Source organism: Triturus cristatus, chromosome 5_1 (assembly GCF_964204655.1).
Source record: "Triturus cristatus chromosome 5_1, aTriCri1.1, whole genome shotgun sequence".
In the NCBI taxonomy this organism is placed as follows: domain Eukaryota; kingdom Metazoa; phylum Chordata; class Amphibia; order Caudata; family Salamandridae; genus Triturus; species Triturus cristatus.
The window spans coordinates 752,660,994-752,682,440 of NC_140587.1; the positions used below are offsets into that span (position 1 = coordinate 752,660,994).

Below are 21,447 nucleotides of genomic sequence, written 5' to 3' on the forward strand. Positions count from 1 at the left end.
GAGGGGTGTTACAGGTAGGACCCCTTGGGGTCCCAACCACAAACCGGTTTGCACCACTATCTGGGCTCGAAGATTGTGACTGACTTTCGCAGGAGGGTCGGGGAGTTGCGAAGTTAAAGCTGTTAGCCATCATCCAGGGAGAATCCATTGAGATCGCTGCTGACTATGTTAACCTTAATGTTCCTCTAGTTGCTGAGAGAGCTGGTAACCACGGTTCATCTAGTCTATCTGAGCCTATCCTACTTAAAATACTTTCTTGGAATATAGCAGGTTTAGGTTCTGAAGTTGCCTCAGAGGATTGGTCTTCCTTTATAGAAGAGGCCGACATAATGATGTTTCAAGAAACCTGGGCAAGGGAAATGTATTTCAGGCCAGGCTTCCTGTCTTTTGGGAAACTAGCTACCTCAGCACCTAGTAACCAGGGTAGATCCTTGGGAGGTCTTTTAATTTGGGTACGACAACGGGCTGATATTGTAGTCCAGGAGGTGGAAATAGTAGATTTGGATATTTTGGCTTTCGATTTCTGTTGGATATGGTCTCAAGTGCACCCTAGTGAACGTTTACGCCAGAGGTCAGGTGGGCGGAAGGATTTCACCCACAGTGATTGCTCTTGATATCTTTTTGCAGTCCCAAAAAAATCCAATGAATATGATTATTGCTGGAGATTTCAATTGCACCTACGAACCCCTTGGTTTTGAAGATGGAAATCTCACGTGTGAGGAGGATTCAGTTTGGGGTATCCCGACCCTGTCATTAGATCCTGTTAAAAATTGGTCGGCAGCCGCACTTCAGCTAAAGGCACTTACAATGGAGTTTGGGCTCCGGGCAGTTAACGGTAGGTCTAAATCAGACCCTCAGGGTAAACCTACTTATAACATGGGTACAAAGCATAGCAGGATAGATTATTTTATTTTAAATACTGAACTGTGGTCTAAATTGATTGATATGGAGGTACGAGCTAGGACAGAGAGTGATCACGACCCACTTTTAGTTCAGTTGGAAGTTTCAACGGAAGAGAGAGTAGTAACTGAGAAAGTTGGTGTTCCGTCCTCTATTTTAGTCTCTAATAATAGTCGAAGAGTTAAGTGGGACCACATTGTAAATGATGAAGTAAAATGCTCTGACGAGGCAAATTTTATCGGATACCCTTGTTGCTGTTACCCAGTTAAATCTAGACGATGTAGGAGTCAATGTTCAAGGGTTAACAGCACTCCATTTAGTAATGGTCAAGAAGCTGAGGTCAATCCTTTTAAATCAGGCCCAAACCCCAATTGTGTCAATAAAAATAAAATATAGGTCGGCTAAGTGGTACAATGGGGACTGTAAGAGGGCTTTCAGGGCTTTATCTTGTGCAATTAAAGTGGGGCAAGTTCCAGAAATTAGGAGATGTCGTGTGGCATATAAGCAAACCCAACAGTTAGCGAAAAGGATGTTTGACGAGTCACGTTGGAGGGATTTGTTGTCATCATGTTGGGATAGGAACTGGAGTAAATTCTGGAACCTCATCAAATGGGGAAGTGGTATTGATCACCCTAATCCGGTGAATCATGTATCCCCTGACGACTGGGTTATCTTTTTTGAGACCCAGTTCGCCTGCACTAATCTGATGATCCCGTCTTCCCCTTTGCCCTACCCAAGAGTGGGAGCATTATCATTTTCTTACGCAGAGGTGGAGCATGTAATGGAGGGTTTACCGGCCGGGATAGCACCAGGATCCCCTCCGATATTTTTAAAATTGATCGTGTAAATTGGGTTAAATATATCCAAATATTGATTAATGGTATTGCAGGAGGTGCCCCCATACCAGATTCATGGCGGGGGGCTGAAATCATCCCTATAAATAAAAAGGGCGATCGGGCCCTGCCATCCAACTATAGGCCTATCAGCCTGATTGATACTACCCAGAAGCTGGTGGCCAAAATTGTACTTAATCGGGTAGCAGAGTGGATGGATGAAAATGATATATTATCAAATTATCAGGCGGGTTTCCGGAGCCATGTCAGCACTATTGACCAGGTATTCCGTTTTATGATGCTGTATTGGAATACAGTAGTGCTGGGTGACGGTGTCCTATATGCAGCATTTGTGGACCTTAAATCCGCCTATGATTTGGTTCCACGGAACAAGCTTTGGGAATCTTTGGAGAGGGCTGGGATGCCATTAGAGATTTTATCATTTATTATCCGGCTTCATGAAAATAACTCTGCTTGTGTGAGATGGGGAGGGCAAGGGGAGACCACAAATAGTTTTAAAGTGGTTAAAGGTGTGCGTTAGGGGTGCGTGCTTGCCCCCACCTTATTCTCCCTTTTTATTAACAATGTCGTCCCCTATTTCACTGATTACCCCACGGATGCCCCCACACTTGTTTGGTCAAGAATACCGATTTTAATGTTTGCGGACGATACTCTTTTATTGTCCAAAACTAAAAATGGCCTCCAACGTGCTCTGGATCGCTTCCAACTTTTTTGTAGTGATAATTAGTTGGAGGTTAATGTTGGGAAGACAAAATTTATGGTCCTACATAAGAGGAAAAAAATTAGAATATCACTCAGAATGAATAATGCCCCTATCGAACAAACAGATTTTTTTTACATATTTAGGGGTGACTCTGGGACGGAGACTTAATTGGAACCATCAGTTGGATCTCTCGGTAATCAAACACAATCAACTATAGCTCCAGTAACGAAGATGTATCATGGGAAGGTTAGAGCGTCAATACTTTATGGTGCGGAACTTTGGGGATTTGAAAACCTGCAACCCTTGGTACTTGCTCAAAATAAGTTTATGCGATCCTTAACTGGTCTACCCCAATCTACACCCCTAAAACCACTGATGCAGGATCTGGGGAGTGTATCATTTGAAGAGATAGCAGGGTATAGACCTTTGGCTTATTGGAGACGCTTGTGGACCACCCCAGAGTTAGCACCCTACGCTTTGGCTCTTAAACATCTTATAGGGGTGGATAAGTCCCGCCAAATCCCTTGGCTCTATAAAATCAAAGCTGTCCTTATGGCTATGAACCTAGGACAACTTTGGTTAGATCCAGAAGGGAATCCCTTCCCGTCGAAGATAGAGCTAAAGAGACTGTATGTTGAGATGTCCCAATCTAAATCTTGCGCTCAGATCCCTGGGGGCTCACTAACTGATCTCTTTATGGACCATAAGGTGGTTTATTCACTGGAACCCTATTGGGATACTATTATTGGAACTGGAGACAGGAAGTTGTACCACCAATTTAGAGTTGGATGCTTACCTTTAAAATCATTTACTAAAAATTGGGGTCCTAATCAGTGTTCAAATATGGATGCTTCCTGTCACTGTTGCCCAGGGATTCCAGAGACCATTCCACATGTGCTATTTGTTTGCCCAGCGTATAGAGTACCCCGTATGAAGTGGATTAAGCCCCTGTGCAAACAGTTAGGTATATGTTCTGCGCAAACAGCTCTGCGCATTTTTAAGTGCGACACAAAGGAGGTTATTGTAGTTGCCATGGCGAAGTTCTGGTCCTCGTGTTGGGTCATAAGAAGGAAATATTCGCAGACTTAAAATTTATCTTTGGGTCGTATGTTTTCTGGATTATTGCTTTGTATTGATTCATTGTCATTATATTAGTCTTGGTATATTTAATATTTTTTTATGTAATTTATTGATGTGGGCTTTGTATACTGTTGATACTGTGTCTTTTATGATTTTTATTCGAATAAAGACTAATGAAATGACATGATGTATGTTGAGCATTTTAGTTTGTGGGGCCTGGTTGAGACCAAATCACAAAGATAGGGAAGAGATGGGATGGGGAAAGGTTTGGGAATGTGCAATAGGAATGGTATTAGAAAGCACGCTTTATAGTCCTATTTTGTTTTGAATAGTACGCATATATACTTCGTGTCCCACTTACATACAAATTCAGGTACAGTCCGATTAAGTGATCCTCACTGAATCACACGTTTGTTAGAGTACTGAAACTGTGATTAGAACCCTTGTTTCCAGATTGCACAAGACCTTTTCCTCCATTTTGTGTGGAGCATGTGAAAAGCTTTAAGAAGTTAGTTTTCAGAGAATGCTTAAACCCATGTCAATGTGTTTGTACATTGTACAACCTCGACTTATGACTACATCAACTATATTCCTTTTCAACTTGTGCATTGGATTGATTTTACATTGCTGGTTGGCTTCTTTTAGTTCCTTTCAAATCTTAGTTTTCAAATGCCCACCTGTGACATTGATGTTTTAATATTTCCACACACTATTGATGGAACAATCTAATGATTTGGTTAGTGTTAAACACCATACATTTATATTATTCAAGGGCATTCATAAAACACTTGTAATCTATTTTGTATTTAATTCCTTAGAACTTGGAAAAAGTGAGAAACTATGGCTGGAGGCCTACACTAAAACTTTCAGCTCAAAACATGTAAGGGGCTATGACATATCTATGCTCCTGTACTATACTTATTTACCCAGACACATCATTACAGAAAACGCCACTGAAGTGAAATTGTGTTGCAGTATTAAAAGACAGGTAGTTCACAGTAGTACTAAAGTGTTGGCACATGTCTACCATGGCCCTACAACTAATAGATGGTGTGAGGACAAGAAGTGGAGGTCTCTGACTACTATTGCTCCGTATGGATGTCTAAACTGTGTCCCCAAAAACTTTCATTCCAACTGAGGAGAAACAATGAGAGAGGGTGAGAATGGAGGGAATGTCTAAGGTTAGGGTAAAGGATCTCGGATAACAGGAGATTGTTTTACCTACACTACTCTATTCCCCACCACAGGACTCCATTCTTCCTGTATTGAGTCTGTCACGGTTAATACCTGCTTTCCATTTTCACTGGGGCTAATTTGCAATTCTACTTCCAGGTTCAATTTGATCACCGCAAATTATATAAAATAGGAGATAAGTGACTGTTAATTTATTAACGATTGAAAGGAAACTTACATTTACATAAGGATTCCTTGCTGAAGCACCGTGAGAGCCCCACTGTTCTCTTGAGTCCATACAGAGTTAGTATTTTGCTACATTACCGTTAAAATAAGATTTCAAGGGTTCGGGCCCTTTCCCCTTTCTCTCCTAGGGCGAGAGTTGTACTTGCTAGTTGTTACCTTGAACCAGTGGTTTGATAAACAGTGGTACCCTTTGAGTTTCATCAAGCAGCAGGCAACATGCAACACTAACCATCATTTTGGTAAAGCAGCTCGATCTTCAAAGCAAATAATTATCAATAAAATGACAAAGAAATGTATCTTCGGGTCTGCTTTGTTCTAAAATGTTGTTATAGTCCGTAATTAAAAAACAGGTACTTATCCAAGCAGTGTGTGCATTGCCACTGCTTCATTTTAATCTTATTGGAAGTTTAAATTACTAGCATCTTAAATCTTGTATTTTATCATATGTATTAACTTTTTTTTTTTTTAATGAATAGACTGAAAACAAATTACCAGTTTGGATGGTAATGATCCTGTAATTTCAAAGGGGGATTGATGCCTTGTATATTTGTTCAGTGAGAGAGAGAGGACTGTGAGTCCCGCCTGCGGCAGCATTGCCTAGTGATGTTCTCTTTGTGACAGAAGCACCTGACTTAGTTTTACCATTAAATCAGACATCTATTGGTCATTTATATTATTATCAAACACATCCACCGAGTGCTGAAACCTATGTTATGGTGTGGATATCCTATATTCACATGCCTGATTAATCCTTTGTTGGCGTGCTGGGAAATCCCTGGTACTTTTAAAACATTAATTAAGTGTTAAAATGGTCAGAGGGCCAAAACAAATCCTGCGGGCCCTATAATCGTTACTATTCCTGATAGAGGTTTGAAGGGAGCTGGGTTCTTGTTGCAGTAGCCCACACCCCTCCCTCCACCACCACACTCTTTGCCTGGTATTTGATGCAACTTTGACTGAAGCTTACTGGGTTCCTGCTAACCAGGTCCCGAGTACAAGTGTTCTCCAGTATTGGGGTGTCTTTCATAGATTCACATGCTTGAATATTCCCCGTCGTCGGAGTGGGAGTCCCACGGTAAATAATATAGCAATATATACAGTGATAATATATATATATATATATATATACCTATACATACGTAATCATATAAAAACAGAGATATAAGCATATAATAACCTCAAGAATGTCCCTATATGAGATTTCCATAGAGATACATGGAAAGAGAAAAAAGACATTCGCAGTCTATCTCTGTCATTATGTTAGTCCGAACTCCGGCCAATCAGGCGCCAGCTCCTCTCTAGAACCTTCTCCTCAGAGCTCCTCACCTCAGATTTTCCACCGCACGTCGTGTGAAAGGGAGTCTCCCTGAGCTCTGCTCAGTTTTTTCTCTTCAGGATGACTTCAAGTAGAAGTCTTTGTTTAGACCTTGTTCTTTTGTGGAAAGCTACGTTATTCTCAGAAGATCCACACAGTAAGTGTATTTACTGTCTTTACCGTAACCATGAAGTGGGTGAATGTAAATTCTGTAGAATTTTTTTCTACAAAAATCTCTGAAAGACAGGGAAGGCCGTCTCTGGTTGTGGCTCCAGAGACTTAAGGATAAAGATGAAGTAATTTTCTGAGGTAGAAAACTTTACTTCTGGCCGTTCCCACACAGCCTCAAAACGCAGTAGTGTACAGGAGTTACCTACTCCTTTCCTTAAAAAGAAGAAAATGTCTCTGACTATGACATCTGCCACTTCTTCTTCTTTGAATACTGCTGTGTCGCCCACGAGACATAGTTCTCAGGCTAGTGAGGTTTTCAACTTTCCAGTTTCTCAAAGATGGCTTCATCGTCTACAATGGCTCCGTCTACGGTGGCTCCGTCGACGGTGGCTCCGTCGACGGTGGCTCCGTCGACGGTGGCTCCGTCGACGGTGGCTCCGTCGACGGTGGCTCCGTCGACGGTGGCTCCGTCGACGGTGGCTCCGTCGACGGTGGCTCCGTCGACCACCGTCGACAACCGTCGACGATGGCTCAGTCTACGGTGGTTCCGTCTACGGTGGTTCCGTCTACGGTGGTTCCGTCGACGATGGTTCCGTCGGCAATGAATCTTTCGATGGTGATTCCGTCGACGATGGTTCCGTCCACGATTCCGTCTACGAAGATCTCTTCAATAGCCTTCTATGCCTCAGAGCCCGTCGACTGCAGTCTCATCGGTGAAGACGACTTCTGCACAGAGGTCATTAAAAGATCTAAATCTCTTCGACGACTACTTCGTCCTTTGCTGCTGTTCCTTTATTACCATTACCACCGAGTACTTGACAAGATATGTCGGGTGAGGTTATATCGGTGGAGGATTCCCGCCTTCCTTCACCATTGTTTTACCACTGACTCAGATCAAGATTCAGAAGAAAGTTTAGCTGAATCGGTTGTGACAACTATAATCGGCGTTTTTTCCTTTATCACCACAAGTGTCTGTGGTTCCGCTTACTCCAGTGGTGCCAACCACTATATCGGAACCGGTACCTGCTCCAATACTTTCTGTGGTAATACCTACAGTACCGCTGAGACATTCTTCAACTCGGACAGTACCTCCTCATGATACTGAAGAAGAAGAAATTCCTCAGGACAGGGAGGATGGTGAGATTCTCGATGATGGTGGCGATGCTGATGATGATGATGATGATGATGGTATGGCGGAGTGGGATAACTATCATGCCCAAACACCATCTCCCTCTCCGGTGCTACCTGGTGACTCACCACCTGTTGATATGCAAGTTCCACCAGTTAAGGGATAGGACAGCACTAACGTTCAAATTAACGAAGGATTATTTCCTGTACGATTTCAAAGATCAGCCTGTTAAACAAACACATACAATCCCTATAATCGAATTTATTGGGGAGGAAGGCAAAAAGATTATGGAGGCCTCATAGTCTTCCAGCACGGGTGCCTAGATTGGAGGAAAAGTACAAATCACCATTAGGAGCACCAGCGTGCCTCACTGGTCAAGCGAAGCCAGATTCTGTAGTCACACAGGCAGCGCAACGCCGGGCTAGAAACCCTGCATCTACGATCACTGCACCACCTGATCGTGGTTGATGTCGTTTGGATGCCATAGGGTGAAAATTCTCTTCGATGGCTTCCACCATGGTGAGAGCAGCTATTGCTTTGGCCATCCTGGGTCGTTAGGACCGTCAAGGGGCGGATATGTCAACACTAGTTGAGCAACTGCTGGAACCGTCAAAGACCATGGCATATGACGAAGAAGAGGTTTATTCGGAAATCAGGTGGATGAAGCTCTCCAATCGATAAAGAAAGATACAGATACTGCTCGCTCTCTGGGCACATTGCAATTTTGAAAACAACCCTTTCGGGGGGCACGCGGACGCGGCACCTCCTCTAATTTTCGAAGAGGAATCAATCAATATCGACCTTATAACCAGGGTTCAAACCGATATTCCTCTAACCAACAGCAAACTTCTCGACAGCAGTCTTCCAAGACTTACAGAGGAAAATCCTCTTACAAGGGTTACACTCCTAAGAGACATGACTTCCATCAGTCCCAGAAAATTGGGGATCGAATCTACCGGTACTATTTTCAATGGTCCTCCATACAAGGAACCGTTGGGTTTTGGAAATTATAGAAAGAGGTCACACTTTGGAGTTCATCGAATTCCCTCCACCCACACCACCTACCGGACTGCCACAGGCTCATATCGAAGAACTGTTAGAACAAGTTCAATTTCTATAACACAAGGGAGCCATAGGAGTAGTACCAAGATCTCAAAAGAGGGAAAGGATTTATTCCCGATTCTTCCTTATCACCAAAAGGGAAGGGGGAATGGAAGCCCATTCTAGATCTGAGGGCTCTCAGCAGGTATCTAAAGAAACATTATTTTCGTAGGCGAACGCATGTAGAGATCTTGCGATTATTTTCACAAGGAGATTTCATGGAAACAATCGACCTCCAAGATGCATATTTACATATCTCCATACTACGACAACATCGGAAATTTCTTCGTTTTCGAGTGGGTCGAGGTGTTTTTTCCAGTTCAAAGTTTACCATTCGGACTACGCTCGGCCCCTCGAGTGTTTACAAGGGTGCTAGCCCCTGTGGTAGCGTCCTACGTTCCAGGGTGTTCAGATCTTTCCATTTCTGGACGACTATCTCCTAAAATCACAATCGAAAGTTCAACTTCTACAACACACACATCTTTGACAGGATGTGTTTTCGCGCCTAAGGGCTCTCCATAAATACCACAAAGTCCCATCTACAGCCTTCTTATCGCACAGATTTTCTGGGAGCAACTTTAGACAGTGTCAGCAAGGGCACTTCTCTCCCAAGACCGTCTTCAAAAAAAAAAAAAAAAAATTCTCCGACTGGTAACCCTTATCAGATCAAAAAGACCCGTTTCTGTAAGAATATTGAAGTCCTTTCTGAAAATGGCGTCATCATGCATTGCATTGATCCCTCTTTACAGATTACAGACACGCCCCATCCAAGGAGTACTGGAGGTCCAAGAACGCCAGGTTACAGGTTCTTTAAACGATGTTGTAAACGTCACAGATCGGATGTAGTTGGCGCAAAGGTGGTGGACGCAACCGTTAAATCTAACGGAAGGCATTTCTTTTCTGACAATGGTACCAGACATGACAATAACAGACGCCTCTCTGGAAGGATGGGGTGCTCATTTGGAGGATTTATCAATAAAGGGAAAATGGTCAATATGTCAAAAAACCTGGCACTTCTACAGGTTGGATCTCATGGCTATATATTGCTGGCTCTCAAAGCTTTTCATCCTTTAATCCAAGGAGAATCAGTACTGATACAGACAGACTATACAACCTGCATGCACTATACAAACAAGCAGGGCAGGATAAAATCTCCGAAACTGTCTCGACTAGCTCAGTCGATTTGGGATTGGTCTGTCAACCATCGCATCAAGATATGCAGCAGTTAATCGACCGGGGGTATCCAATATCCTGGCGGATTCCCTGACCAGGTCCTCCTCATCGACCCACGAATGGGAGTTGCATCAACCAACTCTAGAGAGGATATTTCAACGATAGGGTCGCCCACAGCTGGATCTCTTTGCCACACTAGAGAACCGGAAAAGCGAGATTACGCAAGCTGGCATCCCCACAAAAGATCTCTGGGCAATGCCTTTTTGATGGACTGGTACGATCTGTTTGACTACGTTTTTTCTTCCCCCAATCCCACTCGTACCTCGAGTTTCTGTGGAAGATGCGGAGGCAACCTTGCCATCTACTTCTATAGCCCCCCGTTGGCCTCGGCAGGCATGGTTCTCAGAACTACTCCTACTGTCTCAATGCGAACCAATCATTCTACATCCTCGTGCAGATCTTCTCACGATGGACAAGGGGAAAATTTGTCATCCGAATCCCTCCTCACTGAGCTTATCAGCTTGGAACCTGAGCACTGTGAATTTGCCCATTTGGATATTCCACAGGACTGTAGAGACATTTTAGCTCAGGCGAGGGCTCCTTCTACGGTGAAAACGTACAAATTAAAGTGGAAAAGGGTTCTCCACTGGTGTGCATCTAATGGGGTGCACCCGTTTTCACTCCACACCAGAACAATTGTTACCGTTCTTCTTGCATTTAGCTAACTCCGGGTTCTCTCATGCAACCTTTAGGGGTTTTTTCTGGCGGCAATTTTCCGTTTCCGTCAGGATGGTTCAACTTCCCTTTGTTCTTCAAGGATTATCCATCAATTCGTCTAGGGGTTATTTTGCAAATTTCCTCCTGTTAGACGCCCTCCTCCATTGTGGCATCTGAACATCGTATTGGCTCAACTAATGAGACCACCGTACGAACCGATTCACATGGTCGAGTTGTAGTATCTAACATGGAAGGTGGCTTTTCTTCGGGCGCTAACGTCTTCACGTCGCGTCCGTGACATGCATGCATTTACAATAAATCCACCTTTTTCCTACAGTTCAAAACAGATTCTGTAGTATTCCGTACAAATCCAATTTTCTTGCTGAAGGTGCCTTCAGACTGTCATATTAACGAACCAGTGATTTTAAGAACTTTCTTTGCTATCCGCAAACTCCTGCGGAGCAGAGATTACATTCCCTGGATGTGAAACGATGTTTAACATTCTACATCAGCAGAAGGGCTGCTTTACGAAGGACTGATCAACTATTCATAGCTTATGGACGCTTTCACCAGGGTCGTCCAGTGACGAAACCAACTATTGCACGTTAAGTTTTCAGCTGCCATCGTCTTCTGCCATCAAAAGGCAAACAAGCCATTGCAGTCACCAGTGAGGGCTCACTCCACCAGAGCAATGTCTTCCTCAACTGCTTTATTTGCTGGAGTGCCTTTGCATCAGAGCTGCAGAGCAGCTACGTGGTCGAGCAGACACACGTTTACAAGACACTATTGCTTGACAACTTTAAACGAGGAGGATGCTGCAGTTGGGCAGGCAGTGCTTCGCAATCTTTTTAAATAAGATGAGCCTCTTCCTTCCCTCCTCCATATTGTTTCCATTTATAATTGACATAATGATGCATTTATACTGTTACAGTTATTCAGTACTGTCATATGCATAAGAAGATTGATTGTCATTACAATTTCGAAGCTGTGTGATCATGGAAACAATGTTATTGTTACTGCTAGCTATTCTATATTCAAGCATGTGAATCTATGAAAGACACCCCAATACTGGAGAAGAACAATTGTTACTTACCTGTAAACAGGTGGTTCTCCAGTATTGGTGTCTTTCATAGATTCACATGCGACCCTCCCTCCTCCCTTCAGAGGCTCTCTTCTCCTCATACACTCTGAGTCACTATGGTGCTACGAAAATCTGAGGTGAGGAGCTCTGAGGAGAAGGTTCTAGAGAGGAGCTGGCGCCTGATTGGCCGGAGTTCGGACTAACATAATGACCGAGATAGACTGCGAATGTCTTTTTTCTCTTTCCATGTATCTCTATGGAAATCTCATATAGGGACATTCTTGAGGTTATTATATGCTTATATCTCTGTTTTTATATGATTACGTATGTATAGGTATATATATATTATCACTGTATATATTGCTATATTATTTACCGTGGGACTCCCACTCCGACGACGGGGAATATTCAAGCATGTGAATCTATGAAAGACACCAATACTGGAGAACCACCTGTTTACAGGTAAGTAACAATTGTTCTTCTTTCCCTAAAGATGTTCAATTGTTTCCCCAATTGGCAAAACCTTTAGCACCCTAGTAAATAGTACCCCTGTTATCTAGGCCCTGTGGCACTAAAGAGGGTCACTTAGGGCAGCAGCACAAATTGTACCATCCTAAGGGACCCCTTGCCACGCTCGTGCCAGGCTCGCATTGCAGGCTGCGTGTCTTGGTGCAGATCAAGGTGAAAACACAAATTTCACTCATCTGTGTGCCATGTTCCCTGTCACTGCATGTAATATTTGTAAGTCACCCCTACACCAGGCCTGACGACCCTAAGGCAGGGTGATGAATATTACATGTGAGGGCATACCTGCATGAGCAGATATTCCCCTGTGCTGGTCAGTCCTATTGCTGCCAATACAAGTGATCAGGGAAGACATTTTAAAACATGTGCTGGACATGATGGCTTCACTGAAAATAGGGATGTTTGGTATCCAACATCTCTTATTGATAAACCCACAAAGATTCCAGTGATGGATTTACCAATACATGCATGCCACCTAAAAACCTACCAGCCTCTGGTGTGCTTGCTGACTGGTTTCTGCCAGCCTGCCCCCGATACACTGTTCTGACCTCCTGGGGTGAGAGCCTTTTACTCTGATGAGACTCAGAATAAAACCCTGTCTGGGAAGAGGGTGTCACCCCCCCCCCCTCCTCCCCCCCTCCTTGGCTGGCAAGCTTCAAGAGCTGCCGCCTTTGAAATGCGAATCTGGCTCCCCTCTGACGAGAGAAAGCGGACTAGAGCCCCCTTGGCACCTGGACAGGCAGGAAAAGTAGCTAGTCATGCGTGCCACCCCAGGCTAGTACTGCTCCTGAGGTGGGCTAAACTGAGGTGGACATGATTTTTCAGAAGTAGCCATCTTTGTGATGGCATACTTGGGAATTCTAGGACAGGGTTATGCCCACCTTCAACAGGAAGTGGTCATATAGGGGTCGTTGTGACCACAAGTGTCAGTAGTTCATTGGCTACTACCCTACACTCCCCTAACACAGCCAAATAGAGTATTTAAGGGAGCCCCTGGCACCAGAAGAACAAATCCTGATGACCTGAAAACAGATGACAAGAGTCATACAGCAAGGACAGAAGAACCAGCAACTGACTTGGCGTCAACCTTGCCGGCCGGCCGGCCAGCCTACTGACTTGTCCTATTGTACCATAAGTCGACTTGTCCTGCATCTATTGAGTCCTCAAAACCCAGGAGAGCTGCCTGCCTTGGCCCAGGAACCAAGATCTCTTGAGGGACAGTGGAACTGTCCCCTGCATCCTGCAGACGGCAAAAGAAGGACCAAGAGGATTCCGGTCCTGCCAAAACCTGACTTTGCCAAGCACCACTGCACCTAAGCTTCCCAGACCATGTCAAAGTAGGCCAACTGTGTCAGCTTGGTCCCAAGCCCTCGAGGTACTGAGTCCACTATGGAGTGACTCCCCGTGAACTCCCCAACGTCGCCTGAAGCCTCTGTTGGCAGGCCCCCTCAACGGCATGTGTTGGCGGATGGAGAAACCTGATAGACCAAAGACCTTCTGCACCTGGGTGCCCCTTCCCAAGGAGAAGAGGACCAAAGGTGTCCCCACGTCCCCTCAACAGCTCAAAAAACAAAGCCACTCATGAGTTTCCCCGAACTGGTCTCTCTGTCCTCTCCTGCAGTCCCTTTCTACTACGACCGTTCTCCATGTGATAACATTGGGCACCCAACGCTGTTTTGCACTTCTGTACCAGGACGCCCTAGTGCTGCTGGTGGTGTTCTGCTGGTGCTACCTTGGACCTTGCCCACCACTCAGCTTAACTCCTGGAGAAGGGTTCCTTCAGTCGTTGACAAGAACTAGCAAACCCCATATGATTTTTCTCCCATACGTTAACATTCCAAAACTCATAATTTCCACAAAATGTCAACTTTTTTTAACTGAAAGGTTTTTTTCTTCAAAATTGTACGTACTGGAACGATTTTCTTCTGATGCCTAAACATATATAAAGATACTTGCTATTTTTATAAATTGGTGGGATATCCTTCTTGAGTTCTGTGTTCATTTATTGATCATTGTTTGTAATTTCAGATGTCTTGCACTCCTCTGTGTAAAGCCTAACGCTGCTAAACCACTCTACCCCCTAACGGGGCACTTTGGGATTGCCATAGTAAGCCCCTGTCCACTCATAAGGGAACTCCCGGACTCTTTACACAATATACCTAATTTTGATAGATCATATAAAGAGACCAGCTTCCTTCAAGGGTTAAAGTCCCTCGGTGGCCTCAAGGGCAGCATTAACATCAGAGACAGACATACTATCAACAGTAGGCATCCTCTAGAGGAAAGGGAGGTCACCAACTCTCAGCGCCCGCAAACCAGCCTCCTGCAAGTGGCAGACCCTGATTCCACATTTGCCCCTCTTCTTTTTACCCACTCCGGTCAAGGAAAGCTGTCAGACTTTCTTGTAGAGTGGAAAAATATCACAAAGGACAAATGAGTTCTGAATAATGTGCAAAATGATTGTCTCTGGTCCATGCCCTCTCCTACAGCAATACCTCCAAAAAGGCAATTCCAGCACCATCTAGACATGCTTCAACATGAATCAAAAATTCTTCTACAAAAACAGACTGCAGGAGAGATTTCCTCTTCCCCCAAAAAGGGCAGGGGATTTCTCTGCTACTATCTGGTGAAGAAGAAAGGCCCCAGAAATGAGTTAAGAACCTTCGTAGGCCTCAAGCTAGCAAACAAATTGATATGGAAAGAGATGCTCAGGATTCTAGTACTCCATCAAATCTATTCGCAACTTCATCCGGGAGATCGTGGCTATGTACCATTGATTTTCAGGATGTTCACTTCTGTGTCCCAATTGTGAAGAGACATTGAAAGGTTCTCACATTTGACCTCAAATCTGCACCAAAAACCTTTTCGTCGTGCATGACTGAAGTCTCCGCATGTCTCAGGAGGCAGAAGATCTGTCTGTGTTTAGACGACTGTCTGAACGTTGCAACATGATTATCAGCATTTCCAGCACACATTGCCTACCTTGAGTTGGCTGGGGTTGCATGTCAATCAGGAGAAATCAACTTCTGCACTGATACAGTCCTTAACTCCTCAGTCTTCATCACCAGAGCCAGTTGAGCAAACCTGTCAAATGAGGACAATGTTAGGAACAGGTGCAAATATATTTGAGCTAAGCCCACTTGATAGATATAAATGAATATCAGGCCTACCAAGTACTCAACCTGAAACATATGACTTGTCAAACCTAACCATAGAAAGAGTTTGCTCTGAGGAAAACGTGGTACCAGGGATCTGCATGGAACAAGAGAAACCCTAGCTCCAGGAAATCTAGCCATGCCAGGGCATAATGCTTCTAAACATGAGGGAAGTGAGCATCATTAATGACAGAAAGAAGTGTAGGGGGAATTACAGTAAATGGGGAGTGAAGAGGACCAAAATTATAATATCTTTACCCTCCTCTACATGTGCACGGTCTTCTTGGCTCATCAAACAGAAGTAAAATGTTGAGGTTCATGAATCACTACCAGCATGTCACATTGGATGATATCCGCTTTGTAATCGTTTATGGGCGAGCGAGAGCTTGAAGGATCAACGCAAACTTTTCAGGTTTCAAATGTCTTTGTTAAATTTGTGCTCAACCATGAGGCTTTCCTTTCTAACTGCGTAGATGGTCTACCTGTGGCTATGCGTGGCCTTTTCAAGGTGGGATGCACGATCTTTAAAGCTCTTCATGGTAATAGCCCAGCCTTTATTTCATCTAAGATCCTACGGTATGTTCCCACTCGTAATTTACGATCTTCCCATTTGAATCTGCTAGTCACCCCTACCTTTAAATGCAAGAAACTTGGAGACTCTCGATTTGCAGTTTTAGCTCCTCCGTTTTGGAACTCGCTCACGATGGAGCTGAGGACAGCCACCTCCTATGCACTGTTCAGGAAACAGCTGAAGACATGGCTGTTCTCTCAGGCATATGATAACTAGGTCTCTTTCCTCTATTGCTGCATCACGTCTCCCTCGGCGCTAAGAAGCCGTTGGTGAACGAGCGCTTGATAAGTTCCTTCTAACATAACATGGTCCGTTCCCCAAGGAAGCGCTTTTATGGAACTATGCTGGCATTTACAGAGCATGGAAAGAAACGGCAGTAGGTTCCGGAAGAGGTGCATTGAAATCACTGTGGGACCGAGCCCTCTAACAGCGGAGAACTGGTAAACCTGGTGTGAAATGGAACCCACAAAATGCAAGCAAATGGGAAACCTCATCACAACATGGGCAGGAAAGATTCCAAGCGGTGCAATATTAAAACGGTTTGCTGTGGAGACCTTTTGAACTTAGCCCAACATAAAAAGGTCTTCGGTTTAGTTATCAAAGAGCCCTGCTGGCAACTGATGCAAGAGGTGGTTCTCTTTGGTGCCAGCGAGGATTCCTTGCTATCCTAAAACCTGGCAGCCATGAAAGCTTTTCGTTTTGGACCTTGCTTTGATATAACTTCACGTGATATTCGGCACTTCTGGTATTCACAGTTCAGTCCTGGGGTTCTGCTCGTTTTTACTTCACTGCAAAATGTACCCCAAGGATAACCGGCATGGTCCTTGTAACTCAGGGTCTTGGTCTCGTGGTCATGGTCTTGTGGTCATGGTCTTTGTAACATGGGAGCGAGCAGTCACTTCATATTATGGTGCTAAAAAGAACGATCTCTTGGAATTAAAAATGATTGCTTTCGTTTACGTTGCACACTATATATAGGCACGCTGGCATTATGCTAGCTACCCGACTTAGGTGTGGATTTTACTCCCTGTAACAGCATAAGCTTGGTCCGCACGGCATGCCACAATATACATCGTTAACTTTTTAGATTCTCAACAAGATCTCTTATGTGACTTTTAGTTGAGACGATAAATACTTTATCATTCTACGCGTCATGCGGAGTGTCTTTGTGTTCCCTTGATGTGCTGAGTCTGGTGACAAGGCGGTATCGTCCAGCCGGTCCTCATTTTACTTTGACGCATACAGAGGGGATTACGGATTCCCCGTGATGTCAGCAATTTGCATTTAGGCCACACGGTTACTGCCCAAGAGTACCTGGCAGGCCTTGCATCCAGCTGATTTCCACTAGTTCACTAGTGCTGTGCGTACGTATTGACGCGTAAGGAAATGAAGAATGCCGCGTGTAACTTCTGGGTTTTTTTAAGTTGTGGCTCAACGTTCTTGTTTTGAGCATCGCAGCAGAATTCTGGGAGCATTAAGACTCGAGCGTGTAGCGGACCCGCCAACTCCCTCGTTGCGCTCGGGTCTGAATCCGCCGATATCCAGCAGTGAGCACAAGGTGGGCCGAAACCCATGCATAGAGTAGGTGTGCACTGCAGCTCGTTTGTTGGTGGCTCTGCGCTCGCCTTGTCCAGGTTGGGTTCCGAATCCTTTTCAGAGTAGTAGAGGCAGCGCAGAGGCCTTTGTTTGGTTATTGTAAAGGCTCAGACACAACTGGGTAAAGTTTGCGCTATATAAAAATGCATAAATAAACAAAGGGGCGGGGGAGCTTCTTGGGTAACAACGGGTACAAAGCTCTACCCATCTCCTTTGCCGCCCCCCAAGCTGTTCAGGTAGTGAAGTGAGTGAACTAAAAGAAATACCGTTTTCCAAGCCCTCCATCTCCCGCAGTGAAAAAAAATTCAGGTTGGCAGGCCTGGTTAGACCAAGTTGGATGGGGGAAGTGGGTGCACGTACGAAGTGTTTTTGCTGCTTCTTCGAGAACATCTGCTTGTAATTTTAGAAGGGGTGTGCAATTTAAGCTACAGGCTATACAGCACGTTTGTTTATTCGACTGAATTGTAGTTTCAGGCTGCAGTACGCATTTTTGTCACTTGATGGTGCCAGCATGTAAATAAAACAAACAAAACCCTTAGTCGAGAGATTAGCATATCTGCATGCATCATTCTCTCTTCAGTACATACTTGACAAATCTTACCACTCCTGAATATTTGAAATGAGATATAGCTGCCTTTTCAGTGGAACCTCACTTTTTAAGATGTGTGTCATAGCAAATCTAATAACATTAATAAGGGAAACGCTTTATGAGTTTCGGGAGCTGCTGAGGACCAAACTCTTCAACTAAGAGACTTATTACCACATTCACACCAGCTCCAGCGCCTGCACGCCCTTCGGGTGATTAGGCGCGCTTTACAAATCCCTGTAACATAAAGTTTAGGGGTGGGAACATTTATAGGTGTGTGTGCCCTATTTTTAACAACAACAAAAAATGTATGCACCTTGTAGCAGGGCTGAAGAGTCCCCAACTTTTCTTAGTTGACCTGAGGACATATTGTTGGCTATCAAACCAGTGCTTTATGAAGTCTAGCAATTAAAGTCTTATCCTCTATTGAAGGCATAGCATTGCCTAGACTTCGAGCGTTTTTTTCTCTATTGCATTACCTGAGATTCTAACGTCTGTGTCCCCATATTCTAGTTCACCAACCTTGCAGCGTTAAGCACTTAACTTGGTTTTCTGATGAATAATTCTCAGCGCAGATTCCTTACTATTTGAATATTCCCCGGGCGCCAGACTGGATCCTCGAGTTTTCATAGCAGTTCTCCTGCTTGGCACCAGGTGGAGCTGTGCGGTTCCGTGTTGTCCTCGTTCCAGCAAGGCGGAGCTGTATAAAAGCGCCCCTCACTTCCTTCCCTCCCACGACTTTGTATCTCGGCCCCATTTCGTCAGATGACCTAGTCCTTTAAAAATTCTTTCCAGCATCCTAGGGAAGGATGTCCCCACCAAAGTCTACAGGGTTCAAACTGTGCCGTGACTGTTGGAAGCAGATTTCGGTGATTGACGCACACGAGGTCTGCCTCGGGTGTTTGAGATCGGGAAATTACTTTAAGTCGTGTTAAGCATGTGCTCTCATGCAACTGACTGATCTGGAACCATGAAGCGAAGCTGTATCTCGCAAACACCGAAATAAGTCATGGACCTTGCACATGGTCTGTTCCAAGTCAAGGGTGCAGGCTTTCTTGCTCACAAGGTTACTCCCACAACATCTACTCTTCGCTGTTGAAATTGTCCAGTAAGTTCATATCCAAGAAGAAATGCAAGAAGTCGAACATGACCCTATCCCCCACTGTCTGACCAAAGAAGTTGGGAGGTCATTAAGCTGCCAACCGATCTCGCTTCCCATACCCGAACATGGAATGCGCCTCGACTTCCCTGGGCCATTGGTGATGCTGCAGCAGGTGAGGGCATTCTAGGAGGCTATGCTGCATATTTGTGTCACTCTTTCTGCTCCTTCTGGTGTGTGGCCCAAGGAGCCACATGGGCCTCCAGTCAGATTGCAACTGGAGGATCCATCCTCTGTGCCCAAAGAACCTCTGGTTCTGCACTGACTCTGGTGCTGTTTTCCACTCCGGCTTCAAGTTCTGCACTGGTCCCTTCTCCACTGAGGCCTGTCTTGATGTTGTTGTAGGTCAAATCCCTGCCGACTCCGGTGTCCGACATTGAGCAGAATCCTCTTTGACCCCTACTAAGGTTGCGCATTGACTCCACTCCAGTGCATTCGGTTCCAGTATGCTCTGATTCTGACAAAACTCTCTCCCACAAAGCCTTCCTCAAAAGTTTCATCACCTTTTCGATTCAGACTATGATGACGATGATGTAGACTATTTACCTCTACACTGTGATTATATTGACATGAAATCTCCCTGGGGACAAGATTGGTGTCAGCCTTGGATTCCACACAGAGCAGAGAACATCCTTTGCTGTAGTGATTAGACATGCCGCTGAAGTTCTGGACCTACAGTTATCTTCAGTGGAAGTCAAGATAAATGTCTTTATGGAGGTTTTACACGCAGGCCCGCTTTATCGGAGCCCTTAGTATCGTTTAATGAAGCCCTGACTAACACTCTAAAGGGCACTTGGGTGAAGCCTTGCTCTTGCCCATCAGTGAACAGGTAAGTAGTCGAGCACAATAGGCCAAATTTTCCTCTGCTACAAATGACTCCTGAGAGTTTTGTGGTCCAAGACTCAATCAGCCACTAAAAAAAAGGGGAACCCCTAAATGAATAAAGGTAGAGCAGCAGGGGATAAATCACAATTGAAAGCAAAAAAAGGATCTGCTGTACCTATATATTTCAACTGAACGCAATTAAGTCAATTAATAAAAGGGCAACTCTTGCTAGACCAAGCATATAAACAAGAATCAGATTGTTACGTTGATATTTTTGTTTTCAAATTATTCAACCAAATCATGAATGTATAAGTCATATATTGAAAAAATGATCAATTTACAAAATTCATTAAGATCCAAGAAACCATAATTCCCATGGACAATCCTTCACACAAATCACTCATACATTCTCACTCCCCAATAGATCCATTCAAGCCGTGAAAACACACTAAACATTCATCCTACACTCTGGAAAGTTATATTGTATAAGCCCTAAGCATCTTGTACAGCTTTTTTTGTCATAAAAAGAATCCGGGATTAGTGACTAAATAAATTCAAAGGAAAAAGAAAAGATTTTTTTTGTTTCAATATATACAGTACATAAGTCCTAAATGTATCTATATAGTTAACCTCAATGCAAAACAAAGCTAAGGGACAAGTCCATTCAGAACGCCTTCTGATTCTTTAGTGTGTTTTCACGGCTTGAATGGATCTATTTGGGAGTGAGAATGTATGAGTGATTTGTGTGAAGGATTGTCCATGGGAATTATGGTTTCTTGGATCTTAATGAATTTTGTAAATTGATCATTTTTTCAATATATGACTTATACATTCATGATTTGGTTTGAATAATTTGAAAATAAAAATATCAACGTAACAATCTGATTCTTGTTTATATGCTTGGTCTAGCAAGAGTGGCCCCTTTATTAATTGACTTAATTGCGTTCAGTTGAAATATATAGGTACAGCAGATCCTTTTTTTGCTTTTTTTGCTTCCTAGACTCAATCAGTAAATATGGCCATAATGTATTCCCTATGATTCTTCCAGACATGTTGTTGAAAAGGATTGAGGCGTTTAGACAGTGACCCTTTTACATTTGACATATTCATTTCAGCTAAGTACAAAACTTTCTCTAATAACCGTCCTTTGCATAACCATTCTTGGCTGGCTTAGATGCTGTTTGATGCATCTACTCAAGTCTGAATCCCCAAATATCATCTGGCATAGCCATTATCACTCATCAGGCATATCGCTTTTCCACTATTTTTACCAAATGTTCTCTGCATTCATCTGCCTCCCGAGAATGCTGTTCAAGTTTCTGGAGCTAGGATATCGATAGCTGTGATGATTAATTTTACACCTAAACAAGACCTTTCGACTAGGTAT

At 44.0% G+C, this 21,447-nt stretch overlaps 1 protein-coding gene across 5 annotated transcripts in view; it reads left to right on the plus strand.

Annotated features, from left to right (window-relative positions):
• Window positions 1-21,447, plus strand: part of SS18 (SS18 subunit of BAF chromatin remodeling complex) — a 363,861-nt gene that overhangs the window by 206,996 nt on the left and 135,418 nt on the right. The window lies entirely within an intron of this gene.